Source organism: Osmia bicornis, chromosome 6, assembly GCF_907164935.1.
Source record: "Osmia bicornis bicornis chromosome 6, iOsmBic2.1, whole genome shotgun sequence".
Taxonomy (NCBI): Eukaryota; Metazoa; Arthropoda; class Insecta; order Hymenoptera; family Megachilidae; genus Osmia; species Osmia bicornis.
Window position 1 is genome coordinate 6,698,910 of NC_060221.1, and position 20,126 is coordinate 6,719,035.

At 46.2% G+C, this 20,126-nt stretch overlaps 1 long non-coding RNA gene across 1 annotated transcript in view; it reads left to right on the forward strand.

The window, feature by feature from the left end:
- Positions 1-20,126, forward strand: part of LOC114871973 — a 126,786-nt gene that overhangs the window by 31,447 nt on the left and 75,213 nt on the right. Inside the window, exon 2 of the long non-coding RNA XR_003788671.2 lies at positions 3,379-3,421. This is a non-coding gene — a long non-coding RNA (uncharacterized LOC114871973). The remainder of the gene's footprint in view (positions 1-3,378; positions 3,422-20,126) is intronic.

Genomic DNA, 20,126 nt, shown 5'->3' on the forward strand with positions numbered 1-20,126 from the left:
GGCACGCAGTACGCTCCAAGAGGAAGAACAGCCGACCCGAAGAAGAAGTGGAAGAAGAAGAAGAAGAAGAGAAGACGACGAAGAAGAAGAAGAAGAAGAAGTAGGTGCTGCTCATCTCCGCAGCGACGTGACGGACAGGTTCACCGTGTCTTCCTTACCTCGTGATCGTTTAAAAGCTTTCGAGAACGGCGTTCCAGCGATCTTTCGCCGATGAACATACAGGGCCGGAAAGTTCTGCCCTGTTCCTCCATCGTCTCGTCGAATCATGGTTCGCGTTAATAGCTTCGAGGAACTCTGCTCTCCGCTTCCGATCGGGATCGAGGCACCGACGTTTCCAACATCATCCCAGCCATCCGACCTTCCTCTTTTTGCGTTATGCAACCGGGTCCGGGGAATAATGGCGGGTAATAGCGTCGATTACAATCGATGTCGACGTGCATCCGACTGAATAGATCGTTGCATTCGATCTTTCTGAATTTCAGAGGAGATCCTTGTCAGCCCCGATGCTGATGAGTCCAATAATGGTTCAATAATCAACATCTTGAGATTGTGTTGGTTCTTTTCTGATACACTGAAATTACCCGAGAACATTTCCTGAAGATATACGTGCTTCGATTTAAAACATCAGCACTTTGCTCCGATATTTATTTCCCGAGAATTCTTATCGCCCAAAGGACCAAAGATACCGAGCCACTGAAAGAAAACACGTACAATCTTAACGGACTACCGATCGAGCAATAACTCTCTGCATAATTAGAGAAAGACCGTGAAAGTGTGAATGAATCAACATCGAATTGATTGGTTAACACTGGCGAGGGAAAAGCGAGCGGACTGGGGCGAGGCGAGAACAGCCGTGTCTTCTAAAGAAGATAGCGAGCACAATATATACCGCAACAGGGAAGAGAGGAGAGCGTGAAACGGAATCACCATTAGTGGGAGAACCGTATCTCTAGCTTCGATGTAATAAACCAATTCTCTCCGTCTCGGGTCGAGGGGAGAAAGCACGGCCGGGCAAGCGTCTTCTAATTGGACCGCATTCCACCCGAGTTCCCCTTTATGTGTATATGCTTTACCGGAATTTTCATTAGCACACGACTTTGTCGTGACGGAAAGGCTCCCTCGGATAGGTGTATCTATACCCGGCAACATCGATGTACACACGCGTGAACGTGCCAGCTAAGAATCCGCTGAGAAGCTTTAACGACTCGCTCGAACTTGTACGAATGCTAATTTTTTTTAAATCAATAGCAAAGTTCACTAGAGATCGCGAACAGGAATATCCTAAGAATCACTTGCTGGTGGTTGAACGCTTGAAAATATAAAAACATATAAAATAATATACAGTGGTACCTCGGTATACGTCCAATTCGGAATAGGTACCGACATAAATTTTTTGTGTGAATTTTGCGTCATTTTAAAATAATTATCTCAGAGAAAAAATTAAATTAATAATCAATTATATTCGGAGTTGATGTATTATTAACCGACTGATCATACAAGACAGGGAAAGATTGATTTGGTATACGTCCTATTCAGTATAAGTCCAAACATCAGGAACGGATTAAGGTCGTATACCGAGGTACCACTGTATTTTTAAAGGGTTAAGACGTAAACCGATCGCTAATTGTAATTCGACAATACTGTCGTCCGCCACGCTGTCGATTCTTCCACTTGCTGGCGGGCTCTAGGCTGAATCGGAGGGCCACGCGAGGCCGAGCGGAAGATGCCACGAAGATTTTAGCGGTAAGAGGCACGGCATAAAGAAGAGCATTATGTCGATGGTATAATGCAGCCACGTAACGGCGGATCGAGGGGATCGCCAATCGATGCCGATCGTTTGATCATGGTGGCGATGCCGATCGTGCGCTGGTGGCGAGATCGTCGCGGGACCAGTCGAGGCGAGCGAGACCTTTTAAAAGCACAGAGAACGGCTCGAGCTAATTGTGCGATATTGTGCACCGACAATGCTCTAATGAAGCATTGTCCATGCCCCGCGATCGGTGTCGTCCGCCCCGCGTTTCATTCTTTTTCTCCTTACACGGGGGACACGGAAAGCGAACGTGTTCCGTGGAACGGTGCGATAGATGCCGGCACAAAAGCGACGCGTTCGACGTCTCGTCATGTGCCGGACGTGCAGGGATTCTTGTCGAGGTCAAAGATCGTTCGCGGATATTCTAATAAGCGGTCACGCTGAAACAACCGGCCTTTTGTTGCTGCCGCGACCCGCGGGCCTGCCTCGACGAATTAGTGTTTGTTAGCGACGATATGTTGGAGGAAAAATTGCGCTGCGATTTTGCACGATTCGGGTTGATGCTGGAAGCGAGAAGATGACTGATGATCTCTTCTTGCAATGGATTCCTTCTGTTTGCTTTTCTTCTGCTGACTTCTGTATGGGACTCCCTGTTCGCAGGAGTTGAACCCAAGAAACAGGTGTTTGCAGTGATTCTTATGCAGAGTGAACAGAGTTGGTTAGGTTGATTAGAACAAAGTTTCTCAGATATCTTTTTGAATTTTCATATATTTTAATCATTTCTGACAACAGTGTTATTTACAATGCTGCGTAGGTTTGTTCCTTTCAATATTGTACAATTCGCGATGCTGACGAAAATAGGGAAGGTGAAATTGCAGGGACAGGGAATAGCTTCTCACAGTAGCCGCGGACAAAGAGGCGCCTTCGACTGGGAGGTTCGAGCACCTCGAAGGGGTTTCGTTTTCATTAGCCGCGCTGGGTCCCGATGCAGGATCAGGCCACTGGCGTTCGTGGCATCCACCTTCATCATTCGCTGTAAAACTTATAACTCGATTATCCGTCTAACTAGCAATTTCGATACTATTAAGAGGCCGTGATGGCGGACGGCGGAGAATGTTTGGTCCGTCGGCGAAAAGGCAGAGATTTGCATGGACAATAGATGGCCGGCTTCTTCCCTCCCATCTACGCATAATTCATACGAATCGTGCTCGTTGAATCCGCGGTAGCGGTCCGCGTTCTCATTGCCTTACACACCGCTGTCTCTCATTTTCTGCGCTCGCAACAATGTCTTTTCATTCGCCACCGAGCAGTTCGATCTGTAAATTGTGTTAGGATGAAGTATGGTGTTAGAATTTCATGAAGATAGTAAAATAGTGAGATTTTATTATATGTATATTTAAGAAAAATGATTTTTTAAACAGTTTGTTCAGTTCCTGTAAAATTAGTCAAAATGGAGCTGCCTGGTTCTTGCATTCAACCCTTCATATATAGATAATGAAACTTATCTGTTTTCTCATTTCCATTTCCTGTAATATAATCAGAGTTTGCCAAATTAGAAATTTCTCCAAATTACTTTAATTATTTTAATTTGAAATCTTTACTGACACGTTATATCTATTCTGTTTCAGGATCTTTTTTGTAAGATGCTCTACACTCTACACGCAGTCCATGGTGAGTGACATAAAAATATTTATTATCACCTGTATAATAATTATTATACAATTCTCCTGCGAACTTGTACATCATTTTGTTATAATGTGTCTTATAAAATCGTCCCCAAAAATTGACAAGTATTAAAAAGAAAGCCGGAAGGAAGGGATAGGAAGGAAACTCGGTAACAAGTCTGTATGGACGGAGGAACGGCGCGACTAATAGAAAATTATCTTTCTAATTTAAATGCTTGGTGGCGAGTCTCGACAACGTCGTGGCAGGATGCGGTCGTGCTCGCGCTCGCATCGCTTACAGAGGAACTCGCCCGTTCCTCTGGCTGGTTAACGGGCATAGATATATCCGGCTAGAAATAAAATCGGCGATAGTATCTTCGCTGAATGAACTCTCCCACGCCTATGCTTATTCGCGCTCATCCGAGTCGGTCGTGCGTGTGCTGCTCGACTCGTTCGTCTATGCTAGGCGCGCACACGCGTTCATCGCGGCGTGTACACGAGCCGGAGCCCTCGTACGCGATGCTGCGTGCGTTCACGGGCACGAAGATCCAGGTACCATGGGTCCAGGGGTCCATCGGGCTCCGACCCGTCGACCCCGGCACGTATTCGCCACACCCGCACACCGATGCTTAGGGGCCGCGTTCAGATGCTTAGGTGGGGTCTCAGGCCCTATACCCGCCATCTCCTCTTCCTCTTCTTCGCCTCAGCCTCTTTCTTCTTCCTGTTCGTTCGGTTCTTTCTTCTCCTCGTTCCAACTCATTCACTCTTTCCTCCTCTTCCGCTCGTTGTTCGTGTTCCTCGTACTTTTCTTATTCCTTCACCCTTTCGCGTTCTTCCTACTCTTCTCGTTTTCCTTCTTCTTCTTCTTCTTTAGCCGGGTCTTTCGCGGCGAGCATATATGTACACCCGCGGAATTAATAGCCAGCCGCCGCGGAAAAATCGCGGTAATGTGATTACGACGCTGTCTTTCGCTCGTTCGTGCCCGGCCGACCCGCCTCGACTCCGCGTACGTGGCCTTACCTATTCCTTCCACTCGACCAACGATCCTCTCTTCCTGTACCCGGCTTACCCACCCCCTACCACCCGCCGCATCCCCCTCGCATCGTTTCACCCGTGATATTCGTCCAGTCCTTCCGCCGCCGCTCATTTCCGGGCGAATTGAAACCGATGATGAACCGCGCGCGATTCTATACCCTCGTAACGAATTTCACTGAAATTGTATAGTTATTCCGCGGATGATTGAATTTTAGGCGTCGGATGTGAATGCTGAAAGGGTTCTCAGGTTTATCGCGGCTAATTTCGATCGGAGAATTCGATCGTGTAAAAAGGTTCGCCGGCTATCATCAGTGCGAAATTGCCGAGGAAATATATCAAAGTCTATTGAGCATTATGAACAATTCCATTAAAGCTTCCAATCGGCCAGCCCTCACGGATAATAAATTGTCGTGGAAGCAGCGCGATCGTCGTTAAATCATCATAAATCTACGCGGCAGGTATGCGCGTTTAGAGGCTTCGGAAAGAGTTTGACGAGAGGCGATTTTTCCAAGTATCATTGACAGTCTGTAATCGACTCTAAACATGGCGTTCATAGGAGATGGTGTAGGATTAGGATTAGGCATATCAATTTATTTAGTAATTGCATTTTCTTATCACACGTATCGGTTTGTGTTTTAAACGAAGGATAATACGATTTCTTCTTTCGGTCCTTTTTAATTCTTAAAGAGACACGATAAATTGAAAGCGCTGTTAAGTAAAAGAAATCGGCAATCTCATAACTTTCTTCGCAAAGAAAGGCGGTCAAAATTAAACCTTCTCCGTCTCGGTAACGATCTTCCTAATTACTCGTCGCGTTTGAGAAGCGAAGCCCGTGTTATTCGCAGAATACCCGGCAAGAAGCGAAGCAGTATATTCCACGGTAATTCCAGCGATCGTAAACCTCAGCGGAGCTTTGCGCGCCGAAATTAATGTAAATTACGTCGACGACAATGAAGGGAATTAAAGGAACGTCCGGCGATCGAGGTTCACCCTCGAAATTTAAAGTGACAGTAGTTTGCTCTCGAGGCGTCTCTAAAAACCAGAAGAACAAAGAAGCAAAATAAAAAAAGAAGGAAACGAAATCAACATCCGGCGACGAGAGAACGAATTCCGCAAGAACGTAATGCAAAAGGTGGTCGCGAGCGAGCGAATTTAAAACGGTCGTTAAACGATGGACTTTAAGCCGATCGTTACTCGTCTCGTCCTAAAAGCGCCCTAAACTACCGGGCTCATGCTGGCCGGGCCAAGTAAATCTATAAATCCTGGCAAGTATAACGATCCACGATGCACGGTTGCCGCTATAAAAGTCCCTCACCCTTTGCGGTTCCTGTTTGCGGCGGCTTACGGTTCTCCTCGTTACACGCGCGACTCTGCATTACAATTTTATATAAATCCTGACCTGGGACCGTTTTGTCGGAGCTGCAGGCCGCGCGACGATTCCGCAGGATTTGCGACAGAATAAATTATCGACTGGCAATCACCTGGCGGTGAACCAAGGTGACGCTTCAAGAGACCAGAAGAAGGGTTTCGGAGGGGAAAGGCAGAACAGGAAGATCGAGGTAGCTTGTCTTCGATACGTGAAACATTTTATAAACGCGATCCTGGTCGCTGGACGCTTTTGGGTGACTCGGGTCAAGCCGCGCACATGCAAATGAGACGACGTCGTCCTTTGAGGTGAATTGAAAAATCTGTCAGACGAAAATTTCGCCTCGAGACTCTTGATTCATCGAACGATATTGCAGTCGTTGAATTGGGGACGGCTGCACCGGATACTTTTTATTGAGGAAGTTCTTTTGACCACTAAATGGCACTCGGATGGTGTACCATTTTTGGAGCAAAATTTTACATGTGTATATCGAGAAATTCTTGCAATTTAACAATTTATTAATTGGAATATGTTAAATCTAATTGTAAGAGATGAGCAAGTCAGCTAATTAGATTTTATAATTGTAAACGACTTATTTCAAAGTGTAATTACATTTCAAGAGATTATTGAAGATAGTAGAGGGTAGGATTAGTTTCCACGGTTCTACCGGGGTCAAGCGTATAGATCCAGGGTCTATAGAGTCTAGAATAAAAGCGCGGCATCTTGGAAGCGAGCTCATTTGTTCTGGAAAAAAGACGGTGAAACGCGACGATCAGAAGCGGATAATAGGCGGGCTGCGGCGAGAGTTCCTTAAAAGGCAGTAAATTATCCACTTTAATGCCACCGCGGTCTGCTATCTTGCACCTCTGACGCCCATATGGACGCGAAATCCCCACTGAGAGAATACCTCTTTGATCCTCGCGAGGCTGAGGTCAAGTTTACGCGCGCGAGTCCGCGACCCTCGTTACCGTGAAAGCTTCGTCGTTCAAGATCCGCCACGAGAAGCTGCAACTGAACCTCGTAGAACAGGGAATGCTATTAATTTTATGGCACATTGTATTTCATTATCGTTTCGGATAAGTTATCTGAAATATTCTGATCGATAATTCGGAATCGTGGTTGTAAAGTTTTCTTAAATTTCATATAAATGATTCTATAAAATCAAATATTACAAAGTACAACGTAAACATCTATGAAAAATGAGAATAATGAAAATAATGAAAAACTTTAAGTAGATTATTCCACTGATGGTCAGCCAAATCAATGTAACTTTATTCGATTCATATTTTATAGATGTTGATAAAAGCACCATTGACAAATTACCCTCAATATCAAATAATAAGAAGGAACTTAAAAAATATCATTATTTTAGATCTTACGTGAAGAAGCATTTAATTCACCATCGAATTACAAAAATTCTCTTAACGTCCCAATAGAACGTATCATTTACCTTCACCAATTCAGATCGAAGAATGAAAGGAACCGTACGAATAGCGTGCAATTAAAATCGTACCTGTGCCCCCATGAATCCACCCCCACCCGAGGTCATTACGTCCGATTTAATATACCGTATCGGTAGACGGGGGTCCTTGGACCTCGGTCTCTTATTGGGTTCAGAGGCATGCCTCGTGGACCGTGTAAGTAATTCGACATCCTGCGGTGCTCCTTGCCCACCCACCCCTCTTCCTTGGGATACCTGACGGTGCACGTTGATCGCGCTCGCGCGCCTGCACGCGGGTTTAATAAAGTGCACTAACCGGCGCGTATTAAGAAGATTTAGGTGGCCGAGAGCAGCGGGCGCACTGGTATAAATACCAGAATAATAGCGAGGTTATGGCACGAGCGTCTCTGCCCCACCTCAGCCCCGTTCGCGACTCTTCTGGGACCGCGTTCTTGCACCGGGGGCCAAACGTATGGGGTGACGTCGAGGCCCCGCCATGGGTGGGCCCGCGAACCACCGGCCCCGACGCGTAAAATATCATCGCGAACCGCAGCCCGATAAATTTCGCGATATTGCCCGTGAAACCGCTCTCCGGTGGAAATAAGAATGCAAATGGCCGCGTGAGAGAGACGTTCGACGATGCTTCGCGTCCGCTCGCTGCGTTTCAATCGCGACCACCGTAAGTTCCTTGCAGGGAACTTGGCCAATTTTTTTCTTCTCATATATTATTTAACCATCATCCCTTATAGAAAGTATTCCGTAAGAAAAGTAAATTTTATCTACGATTTTCCTGAATTTTCTGTATAAAGTATTTCATTTGTTACTAAAGTCCTCTAAAAGCGATGGTTTCGAGAATGGCAAGGGAATTCGTCGCGGGCCGCTATTCTGTCTCGCAAGCCCGCGGCCGTGTAGAGTCGTAAGAGAATGCGTTCTCTCGTGTCTGCCAGATGTCTAAATGTTGACAAGCCTCGGCGAGCAGCTAATAGCCGTTTAATAAGATTACGTCTCCGGTTGGACGGACTTGACGTGGCCGAAACACGCTTACTCCGGTCCGTTTGCGCTCTTACGGCCTCGTTTTATGGGCCCACGGAACGCGCGTACCTTATGGGAACACACGTCCCGTCGCTCGTGTTGTAATCGTTCCCCGTCTCGATACGTCTCGCGCGATTTTTCACGATGGATTCTTCGCCTGTGTCAACAGCTTTCATCTTCTTTCACTAATCTCGCGGTTCAGTCTTTATGAATTCATCTCGGGTTTCCAATAAGAAATTCATATTCCATGTTTTGGATATGAAAGAAAGGGGTGTCAAAATTGTTAGCGAAGAAAATTTCAAAAATCTCATCGATGCATTTCATTAAATATCATAGAATCTTCTCAAGCAAATTATACTTGGGTTCTCCAATTTTTGCGCATTTCATGGGGTACCGTTGTTTCACGATGCTTATCTATCATCCCCCGGTGTGTTACATTTATCGATATCAGAGAGGATCGACCGTGTGACGTGGATCGTCAGACTGGACGATGTTCCACCGACTGCTCGACCGAATTCCAACGGGGTCGTTCTGCCCCCCCAACCTGCCCCTCCCAGTTCCCACCTGGTTGCCAGGACGTGGTCGGTGTTACGATCGAAATGACTGACGTACTGACAGGAAACATCGCGACCCCCCGCTGTCGAATGTCGTCGGCTGGATCGCGCGACTGACCGATGTGGGTGAATCTTTCTGGTCCGCCAGGCAGACCGTCTCTCGGCCAACGGAGAAAGAACAAGAAACAGAGCGGAAGGGGTCCTCGCGGGTCGGGCAGACGAAAAGGGATGGAGCGAAGAGAAAGAGAAGAGACAAGGGACAGCCAGACACGCGGAGCGGAAAGCGCGGTCCAATCTTGTCGGATGGCTGAGATTGTTTCACGAGCGTAGAAACACGGGTCGCGCGGCTACGCGACGCGACCTCGAGCCGAGATGGCATATCGGAATACGGTATCGCTGTGAGTCTACATTCTAGACTCCGAAGAAACGACTATGTTGCAGAGGGAAGTCCTGGGACTTATAGGTCAACGCGAAATTAAATTCTGAAGAAAATTCAGCTGGAAAAGATAGATACTTTCTTAAAGACGGGAGAAAAATCTTGAAAAGATTCACGTGTTAGAGTTTAGCGAAGAGATAGCATGGTCCACGGGTCGGCCGGAAGTGGGAACGAAGCAAGATCGCGCGCGATCTTGGCAGAGCGAAGCAGACCGCGCGAGGGTGAGCGGTCGCCACGCTATCTGGACCAGAATCTCGATCGAATTGGCTGCGAAGGTTCGCACGGTTTACGAGTGGAGCGGAGAGAAAGGAAGAGGCGAAAGGCGAAGGTGTAACGACACGGCTGGATAAGAAGAGAAAGAAATAGAAGCGAAAAAGGAGGAATCGGCGAGGGGCAGAACCGAGGTCTCGTGTATTCGAACGAGCACGGCCGACACCTTCTTGCTCTTGTTTGCCACCGACTGCGTGTAATTTCTTAGCAAAGGCGTTAATGAGGGGCTTGGCTCGGGACGGTAGATCACCGCGGACCTCGAAGAGCCGCCGGGGCTCAAGTCACTTGGTTCTCTCGCACTCTCTTCTCTCCTTCTCACGTCGCTTTGTTCTCTTCTCTTTTCTTCTCGCTTCTGCGTCTCTCGTCTCGGTCTTTTCCTCTCGTCTCCTCCTTCTATCTCTTTTTCGTCCCCTACGCTCTCTCCTCTCCCAGTTTCACCGGCCACTTCTCCACGGAGGTGGTGTTCACGAGCTGTGCGCCTCGAGGTAGTGCTACCGTGTACCTGAATTCCGATCTACGCTCAGATACGGGACTGAAGCTCGCCAAGGAAGTATCTAGATGCCGGTGTATCCAGGATACTGCTCCTCACCGTACGCCTTGGGCCCCGAACCACGTTCCCAAAGAAGAAACGACGCCTCCGGACCCCTTCGTCCCCTCCCTTGCCACCTTACCTTGCTTCACTCGGTGAACCCTGAAAAATCGGATGTCGTTGCGCGAAACGTTCAGCTGCTTGCTTTATGATCCACACTCGGGGGGTTGTTTAACCCCGTGAACCTTTCATTATCTGCGAAATACTCATTACAACGGTTTATCGTTATCACCTCATACTACTTGTCGCCAAATTGTAATCACTCGAGCTTCTATAGTTCGCTTCTTAGTATAATGATAAATCAGAAGTTTATTGCACCTTTTACCTGCCCAATCTAATTTTTATAGCATACTCTCCGGTCGTCAAGGAGATACGATAACCGTAATTCCGTATCAACACAAATTTCCTTATTACACGTCCTGTCGTAACCATGAAGCTTTCCAAACTCAATGCCTTCCACGCATTACACCTTCCCTTTCCACGGTACAAGGTATTCGTATAGTTTACAATTCAAGGCTTTACGATTCAATAATTCCAGCGGAATCGTACTCGCGGATCCGAAACGAAACGGCCTCCACCGTCTAATCCGAGAATTAAGCGACGAAATATCTCGCGAAACGAATGAGATATCACCGGCAGAGCGGAAACCAAAAAGAACGGCCATATCGAGAGGAGACTCGCACGGTTTATTAATGCAGTGTCGCGTCGCTTGACCTTCTTCTGTTTATTTTATTTTTAATTTATTCCTCCCACCGGCCTCGCGCGAATGGCTGCTCGCTACAAACGATCGTCACCTCTCTCTCTCTTTTCTTCACGACGATCGAATCGATTTATTAATAACCCGGTTTTCATTGGCGTTCGAGGGTCGCGCGAAAAACTCGCGTTTACTTTAACCCCGATTCACCTTTAACCCCGTTTGGCCCGGCTATCAGCCGTGTAGGTGGTGCGACCAGTTTTTCGAGCGGGCATTCACGCTTTCTGGACATTCGTTCTCGCGATATCTGCGAAAGAAAGGAATGGAATTTCGGTCGTAAAGCAGCCGGACCACCATTCATCGCGACCGGTATAGAGTAGTGACATCGCGACACGGTTCGTCTGCACGACAAAGCGGAGACAGAAGTTTCGCGACAACCGTCGTAAATGTTTCAGCTGGAACGAACTCGCTTCTAGCTACTTTCCACCAGACTCTTGGGCCAAGAGGATGTTGCGTAATGAGGTGGTGTACGTGTTAGAGACGGATGGTAATGAGTTGCAGGCAATGTTGTTCGAGATATAAGCTCCAGAGCTGATTTAGCAGCCTCTCTGATGGAAGGTTTGATGTTCTTCGGTACGTGTTAATGAGGATGAGCGTATTGTGAGAGATCTCGGGCTCGTGTTAGGAACAATGCTATTGTTATTGCAATAGTATCGTTATTTGAATGGCAAGTCGTGTTAGCTGATCGTCCATATGACTTGCAGGTTGAATGCATAATTTGAGGTATTTAGGTGGCAAAATAAGTATATGAAAGTATCGGTCTTTACGGTTCGGCATTGGAGAAAAATGAGAGAAATGTTTATATAATTTTTTTTTTTTCTCCGGTTCGGATGCTTCTTCCAGTGGCAAGCGTTCGAAGCGGAGGAGTTTAGAAACGACATCGACGCAACACACGATGCCGTAAAAGAAAGTGAAATTCGATCGTAAAGTCACGGAGGAAATCGTCGGTCGTTAATTATGCAGGTCGTTCCTTTCGGGAGCCTCCTTAATTGCGATTCCGTTTTGATTGATTGCAATGACGTTGCTGTTCGTGGAAGCGCGCATACCATGAAAAATAAAAAAAAGTAAAAAGAAACAACAAACGTTGGTTATAACGCCTTAGGGATCAAGCGAGACAAGAAGAAGCGACGTATCGCAGGAACGTAGAAAAATCGTCGCTAGAAAGCGACCGGATGATTTACGTGACCCCTTCGAACAATGTCGTGACACGGGAAAACGTGTCGTTACTAGACTTTAAGAATCTTATCGTATTATGAATGCAACACTTGTTGTTTCAAAAGGATAGTTTCACAAATATTCAAAGTACTTAGAATCTATTTTATTTCGGAATCTCAATGATAATTGAATTGTTTCCGAAGCAAAGATGGTTCTTGTATTACTGCTTACACCATGCGATCACAATGTTAGCTATCTTGATTTTAAGCTGCATTCTAATGATCCTTACAGTATTCGAATTGTATTTCAGCTATGTGGCTTTATGCATTAAGCAGTCAGACGTGATCGCTGAGTAGAATGTACAACAACATTGGTACACAGAATGCATGAGATTCCGATATATTATAAAGTCATAAAACACAAACACCGGATTAACAATCTGTAAAATATAACAGGACATTATGAATAATTGCAAGTACCCAAAGTGTACCGTGCTATATCCGTTTCCGCATATAATGGGAACGTGTTAAGATCAACAACGAAACTCGAAAATGATTTCACACGTCGTAAGAAAGAAATCCTGTGAAATCAGTTTCACGAGCATCGCGAACCTGATGAATCCCGTATTCTCGCGTGCTCGCAGGATTCCCTGGAAACAGCGGTCTCGGTGCGTGCACCTTGGAATAAATCAATAGCGGTATGTAAATGCTGAAGTCACAATGGGCAGCGGAGGATTGAGGAATCGGCGGAGGTTGGCTCGGTAATTTTCCCACGTGTCCGTCGGTTATCTCTTTGACTCTGCTCGCTCCGGAGCATCGTTTAACCGATGTCGCTCAACGGAGCTGCACGCGGCATTATACCGGCGCGGTGCATAGTGCATAGCTGCAGTCGGCGCGGCGCAACTATGCGACCGGGGCACCTATGCGCATCGCTGTTCGCAATCAACATACCTGAAAGCTTGAGAAAAAAAAACTCCTCAGGCATTGATTGAATTCGCCAAGCTGCCTTCTGCGTTCGTTCATTTTTCTCTAGCTACTGTCAGTTAAGATGAAAATTTTTATCGAGATATTTGATAAAATTAGAAGCACTCTAATTTTGAAAAATTGTTATCGAATAATCTTTCGAGACCGACAGCTGCAATCGGTAAACACAATTTCCATGTTTATCGTTGAATTTCATTTCATTTCATTTCCACTTAGCGTTTCAGAGAAAGTACAATTTTCTCTCGCGATCGGGTAAATATCCTGTACACCTAGAAACGCGGAAAATTCCTAATCCCTCGATAATTTAACGAACCGGTACGCTATTGGTTATTGATACCTTCAAAGCTGCAGATCGATCACGCAAACGGGTAAATCAATAAACGGACCTTCGACGAGGATCTAACAAACGATCGCATTATTCAAGCATGCACTTTTCACCTCGTGCTCGTCCGTAGATTGAAAATGGTCCCGGGGAAAGCGACCAGGTTACTGTTTAAAAAGAAAGTCGTAACGCTGGGAGGTTAGGAGGGTCCTGGTTAGGTCTCGATTTCTTCCCGGTTCTGTCTCCTCCGCTACCTATTTCCTGTATCCGTGGCGTGGACAAAATTTACGCCGCGATCGCGAGAAGCGCGCCGCTCATAAAGCGCATGGCATAAATCAGAGATCCACCTCCTCCTCCGATCTCTTCGCTCGACCTTCTCCTCCTTCCACGCGATTCGATTCTATTCCAGCTGATTTCAACTTCGAACCGGTCGACCAGCTCGACGGTAATTACTTCGAGACGCTTGCCGATCCGACATGGATGGTTTATAAATTAACGTGTTCCACTTGGCGCGAGCGAGTTGTTGATCTTGTCACCCCTGTCGCCTATCCTCGATGGATTCGTAATTAAATACGAACGAGGAGAATGTTAATTGAAATTCCATTTTGTCCTGAATTATCCTTTGAACTGGACTTTCGGTCATTTTGCATTTCCTTTAATTAATGCCCAAAGTTAGCGAAGAATCGTTCACAGCTCATGATGTTTCGTCGTTCTCAAGTCCGTGGAACGAAGCTAATTGTAAAGCGAATTACTAGTTGGTACTTTGTCAAGGAAACACGTGACTAGCGGCGAATGAAGCGAGTTACGCGCGAGCGAAGCGCATCGCTCCGTGAAAACGCGTTGGCTTCGTTCTACGAGCGTTTAGCACGTTTTAGAAACCGCTCGCTCGTACCTTTTTATCGAAGAATCTTCCATATATTCTGATTAAGTTCTTGGATACAGGTGAACACAATAGCGAATCGAAAAGTAGCAAAAAAAAAAGAAATTGAACTGTGAAAGTGAATACGATGCCTCAGTGAAAATGGCACACATTAAACCGTAATGAGAATTATTAAGCCATCAGTCAATCTTTCAATTTGATTGTCCAATTTGTTTCTTGCTATTATTAGTGAGATATTAATGATCCTCAGAATCTTCTTTCTTTTTTATTCGATCGAATTAAAAATTCGCAACGCCTCGCAGTGGTGCAAAATACCGCAAACCTAAAATAATAATTTGTATCCGGATGTTATTTTTGGCTACAGGAAAATATGCAAGGATATCCTTCATCATATTTTGTATTTATGATTTTTGATTTGAAATACGAGCAATCAAATTAACATAAATATTACATTTAAAAAAATGTCGAAAACATTCTTTGTCAACCCAAACGAAAAATTCCAACAATAACGAAGTTGCATAACATTCTCATCTTCAATTACCACACCCAGATTTAAAAAAACATTTTATTTATATCGCAACATTGTTCTGAAATCGTCCTCGGAAATCGTTTCACTCCCACGAAGAAACGTCCCTGTTATCGTCGCGACTCTTTCTCTTTTCTTTTTACGGCGATCCAGCTCGGTTATGGTTCGTTAAGTGTGAAGAATAATACGAGGGAATAAATCGATCGAGGATATCAGTCGGATTAAGGATACATTTGTATCGAACGAGCGAGGACAGCGACAGGTAAAAGCGGGATCGAAAGGGGTCGCGGCCTAAGAGCGACATCCCGAAGCGTGGAGCGCGCGGATTTCGAGCCGGGGAATGGTGTGCGCGTTCAACTAACGATCAATGTCCCTGGGGAAAGGAGTGATCCCCACCTGATCCTATAGAGTTTCGCGTTAGCGAGGACGAGGCGAAATCGCGCGTATCGCCTAACCTCGGCGACCCACGCCTCGCGACAATGTTACGCCCGTCGCTTTCACCAGCCGCTCGAAGATGAACTATCACTGTACGGAGGGGTTTTTAAGGTCAATTCGTATTATTCCTCGAAGAAGTAGCAGCCCGAAGTTAGCTTCAGGCAATGATTATTGTTAATCACGTTGATTATGCCGGTGGTCGTCAACGTCAAAACTTTATTTTAATTTAACAGTTATGGAAGGAGAAAAGAAAGCGGATGTTATTTTGCTAATAAAGCGAAGTGGTTAGCTGGACAAAGGAGACCAGCTTCGAGGCGCGCGAGCAGGAAGCGCGGAGCTGTAAGATTCGTCTTATCAACGCGTGGCTATCTTTCGAATCCGAAGGGAGATATCGAGATGGAGGCTGGTGGCGTGGTTGCGTTAGTTCCTTTTCACGAGGGAAGCCTCGCGAGTTGACCATCGCGCGATATAGGTGCACCTATATGGCAGAGAGGCGGAGTAGGGGCGGCTGGTGACCCGCATAGACTTTCACCCGCACTCGCGGCGACCTCACGCACACGAACGGATTCTGTGGCGCGGTCGAACGATTCATGGACCACGACGACACCGACGACGACGACGACGATGAGAAAGGCAGAGGCGCGGGCAGAAGGAGAAAAAGAAAAGAGTAGAGACAGCAGCAGCAGCAGCAGCACCAATGTGGCCGTAGACAACGGCGAAGGAACACGGTGCAGGGAGAGACAAGGAGGTTTTTCAGCTGGAGGTGGAAGCGAACGGTGAAGAAGGAGGATAAACCGGCACCTGTACCCTCATAACATATAGCCGTGCCCCTCTCGCCGGGGTCCAAGAGGACGTTATCTGCGCTCGTACCAACGCATCCGCGGCTGTTGGATCGTCCTCAGGGTTGAATCTATATCACCGAATTATCAGTATTCTTACTTATTAGTTATCTATACTTCTTGGTTCGTTTGATGATAAGAAGACACAGGGTCCTCGAGGCGACACTGACCTCGTGGTGGCTCGCGTCCGATATTCCGCCGCGTGTACACGCGGCTGGAAGCCATCCGTCAGGCGTTCGAGATCTAGCGAGAGGATATACGGCCCTGCCGGTGGATGGCCTGGCAAAGAGAACGTTCTCGCCGCGTCTCGCTATTTGTCTTGCTCGCCGTTGATATCCGATACGCCGGCTACCTTCCTCTTCTTCAGCTTCGCAACCTATTGCCCGTACGTCAGAGCTGGACGTACGATGAAATCGGGCCGAGGGTTGCTCAACCGGCGACGATCGTCTCCGATCGTCTTCGATGATCCTGCGTTTCCTTATTTCTACCCGAGTGTGTCGGGTTTCCCTTCGGGGGAACTGTTAAGTTCGTCGATGCCGTTGGACGAGAGTACGGCCCTGAGGTTCGCGTACGCGACACCGTGCATAGCAGTGTTCGTCTATGTAGAAAAGCGTAGGCGGCGGTCCTAGCAGGTGCTCATTAGATTACAGGGACGATGTTCGTGATGTTAGCCACCTTTTACTCACTGCTCGAGAGGCCTCCGCGCAAGATTGGGATCTCCTGGCTGTTCTTCTCGTCCACGTAGTTCGGGACCACCGTCTTTCTCTTCTTCCCTTTCTCTGGGAAACGTGCACCTCTTCTACTTATTCCTCCGTCTTTACCGTCGCTCTTTGTAATTAATTAAAATTAGTAACCTTTTCTCGTCGTCTTGACCGAGAATAATTTAGGTGAAAATTAAAGAGGAATGTGGCTACTTTTGGTAAAGAAATGAAAACAGACAAACTTTTTGTTAATATTGGCCAATGGCGAATCGAATATTAATTTACCCTTAAATAGCAAAATCTGTCAATCGAGACTGAAACTTGAATAATAATGTTCAAACGAAAGGGTTGTATATGTTGGAAGAACAATTTTCAAAGTTACAATGTGAATTTTATGAAAATAATATGAAATTCATAATCATGTAAATTAAAAGGGGAGCTCTCTCCATGGTCCCCCATCCGAGGATTAATGATCATTTGTATTCTATAGTTATTAACTGACAGAATGAAGGTATATACACATTATATATATATATTATCGACGAGTGACAATTAACTGCAGCCAACATTATTATCATTCCTTGGAAAACATCCATTCTTAATGAAGCCAGCTGTTAGGGAGCATCGAAAGCAGCTTTCAACAGGCATAAGAAACTATTAAGTGATACCCTTAATTATTTATGAACTTCCGAAGCAAACAGTAGTACGTTGTTAAGCGTGTACATTGCCAACTTAATTATCGACTATTATCCATCGATTGATGAACCAATGCAGAATAGGTCAGCTGTTCCTCGACAAGTCCGTAAAACACACTAATAAATAAACCATTCGCTCGAATGAAAAACACGCAAACAGAGAGGCTCCGTTATCGCTGGCAGCACTCCAATAAATTCAAACCCGCATCTTCGCCCTGCTAAAATATGCCGGTTCTCCCGTGCGAGGCTCCTCCGTCCATGGGATAGGCTGATCCACATACAAGCCACGAGTGGACACCCTCTGGATTCCGGATGGGTATCAAGGGTAGAAATGCGAGGACGCCGGTAGTGCGTTTATCGCAGCAGGAAGTCGCTATACGAATGATAAACTAAGGGCCATGGGTTCTGGAGTGGTTCATACCTTCTACAGGTTACTTCAGTGATTTTGTATTATGAAGAAGGTCTTTTATTTGCGATGATATATGTAATTGTATGTTTTCCATATGGATAATTACGTAGGAAAAATTTTATAAATTTCAAGGAGGTAGAACAGATTATATGTCTGACTATAGACAATCTACTTCCACTTTCTTACGTTTCCGACATGCAGTAAATCATGTCGTAAAGTGTCTGACTTTACTAAATTCAATCAAGGCATAAAGAATGTACTGTGCTCAAAATTCTTAATTAATATTGGCCCCTTAGTTTATTCATTATTAAATCAATACAGATATTTTCAATCCCACAAGATTTTTTAATAAATTCATAAATCAACGAAATAATCAAACAACCGAAAACAAGCGTCCCCTTCTTCGTTTCGTACGTTCCATTTATCACGGGCTTAGTGAAACAGCCAGTAGATCTAAAGCGCAGGCGTGTGCGCTACCGTGCGTGCGCGCAGGCGCTCGTGTGAGCCCGCGACCCGGGCGCCGGGTCCTGCGACTTGAATTTGTCGCTCCATATCTCGCGGTGGAATTTATGAAAGCCGACCTCGCCATAATTTACGCGGCCAGAGTCTCGCGCAGTAAATAACAGCGGACAAAGCGAGTCTGGAAGGTGCAGGAGGTGGCCTCCGGCGCCGTAGCTCGAGGAATTCAGGTCCCCAACCCTCGAGAGGAATCGGTAACGCGCCTTAGTCCTCTGCCATTTCACGCGATCCCTTTCTTCTGCGTCTTTGAAAGAAGAAACGAGCTCGCGATCGACAAAAGCGAGTCGTTTATGGGACGATACTCGGGCACCATTCGAGGGAACATCGTCATCCTTGAGATTTTATAGCGAGACTCTTTTCGAAGGATAATCTCTTTCTTTATTGAGGAATGACGAGGTTTTTCTTAGTGAAAGATCAGAGTGTTCGATTATGGTGATCCATAATCTGGCCAATATAAGTTACTTATGATTTCTCTGAGCTTCCTGCTCACGCAGCTTTCAAATGAAGTTTGCTACTGCTCCAAGTGAATCTTCAGATCAACGAACCACCGTCAGGTCGATCTTTCAACTTTCTTTTCATTTGTAAGTGTAATGAAGTATAATGAAGTCTACCTGACTCCATTTCCCTGCTTATGCAATAGAAATTATACCTGATTTTTCCTTAGTTAATTAGAACTTCCCGTTAGATCTAATAGACGAGTGGAGTAGAGTAACCATCGCCATGTTTCCTTCGATCGTGATCGAAATCGTTTTCTACAGAAGATCGTAACCCAAGTATCGACCAGGTGAATTTCTAAAGGGAATCGGGTTAAATCGAAGGAAATTTCGTTGCAAGCAAAGCGCAAGATCTTTCGCTGGTGTATATATATGAACATACGCGACGACTTCCGCGAGAAGGTGGCCGCGATGCGCTTCTCGTCTCATGGCCGGTGCACGAGAGCTCGAATCACCGAACAGAATCTAATTACCGCCTAATTAGGACGATCGTGTATCGTCAGAGCGATTGCATCGAACAACGAGTTAAGGAGCGGTGCACGGCCTCTGCCGATAGGCCATATTTCCTCTCCGCGGACGACTTTCGGTACACGGTGAAAATGATTAGCGACAAAGACCGGGCGAACGATCGCGACTCGCTCCTTAATTACCGCTACACCGTGTGTGATACCGTTCCAACGATTTTTCAGCTTGCCAACCTCTGGCACGAACATCCTCTATCCTCTCGGGTAGCGCGGGTCGGATCGAGACGGGAACGGTTCATCGGCGAAAATACGGCCCGTTACTTAATCCCATTAACATGATCGCCTCGTGCGATCTAGCGCGTCCACGCGAAATCTCTCGACCTCGAATCACGCGTTTGCGTCGACTCCACTAATGTCCACGAGCTACGATCACGAGGAAATAAAGCGACAGCTTCGCAAACAGTCACAGTTTGCGCGTGAAACGCTCCGGGAGCTGCTCTAGGCGTTCGTACTCGCCAATGGACACAGCGGTCCGGTCGGATCGAACAGAAACGGCGGTAATGGATAGAAATGCAGAGAAAAGACCCAGTAACTGGCGGTCAGGCCGGCTTAATGACGATGTTAATTAATATATTTGAAACGTCGGCGACGCGGCGAGACGGCAAGAAACCGCTCCCGCCGATTAGCATAAGCAAACCCGGCGAGGCGACTCGAAGTGTTAATTCGTCCCTAGGTCGCGAGGACGGTCATGTTACTTCGTGAAAGAGGGTACAAAAGATGCTGAGGAACGGAAGAAGAATTTTGCATTTTAAA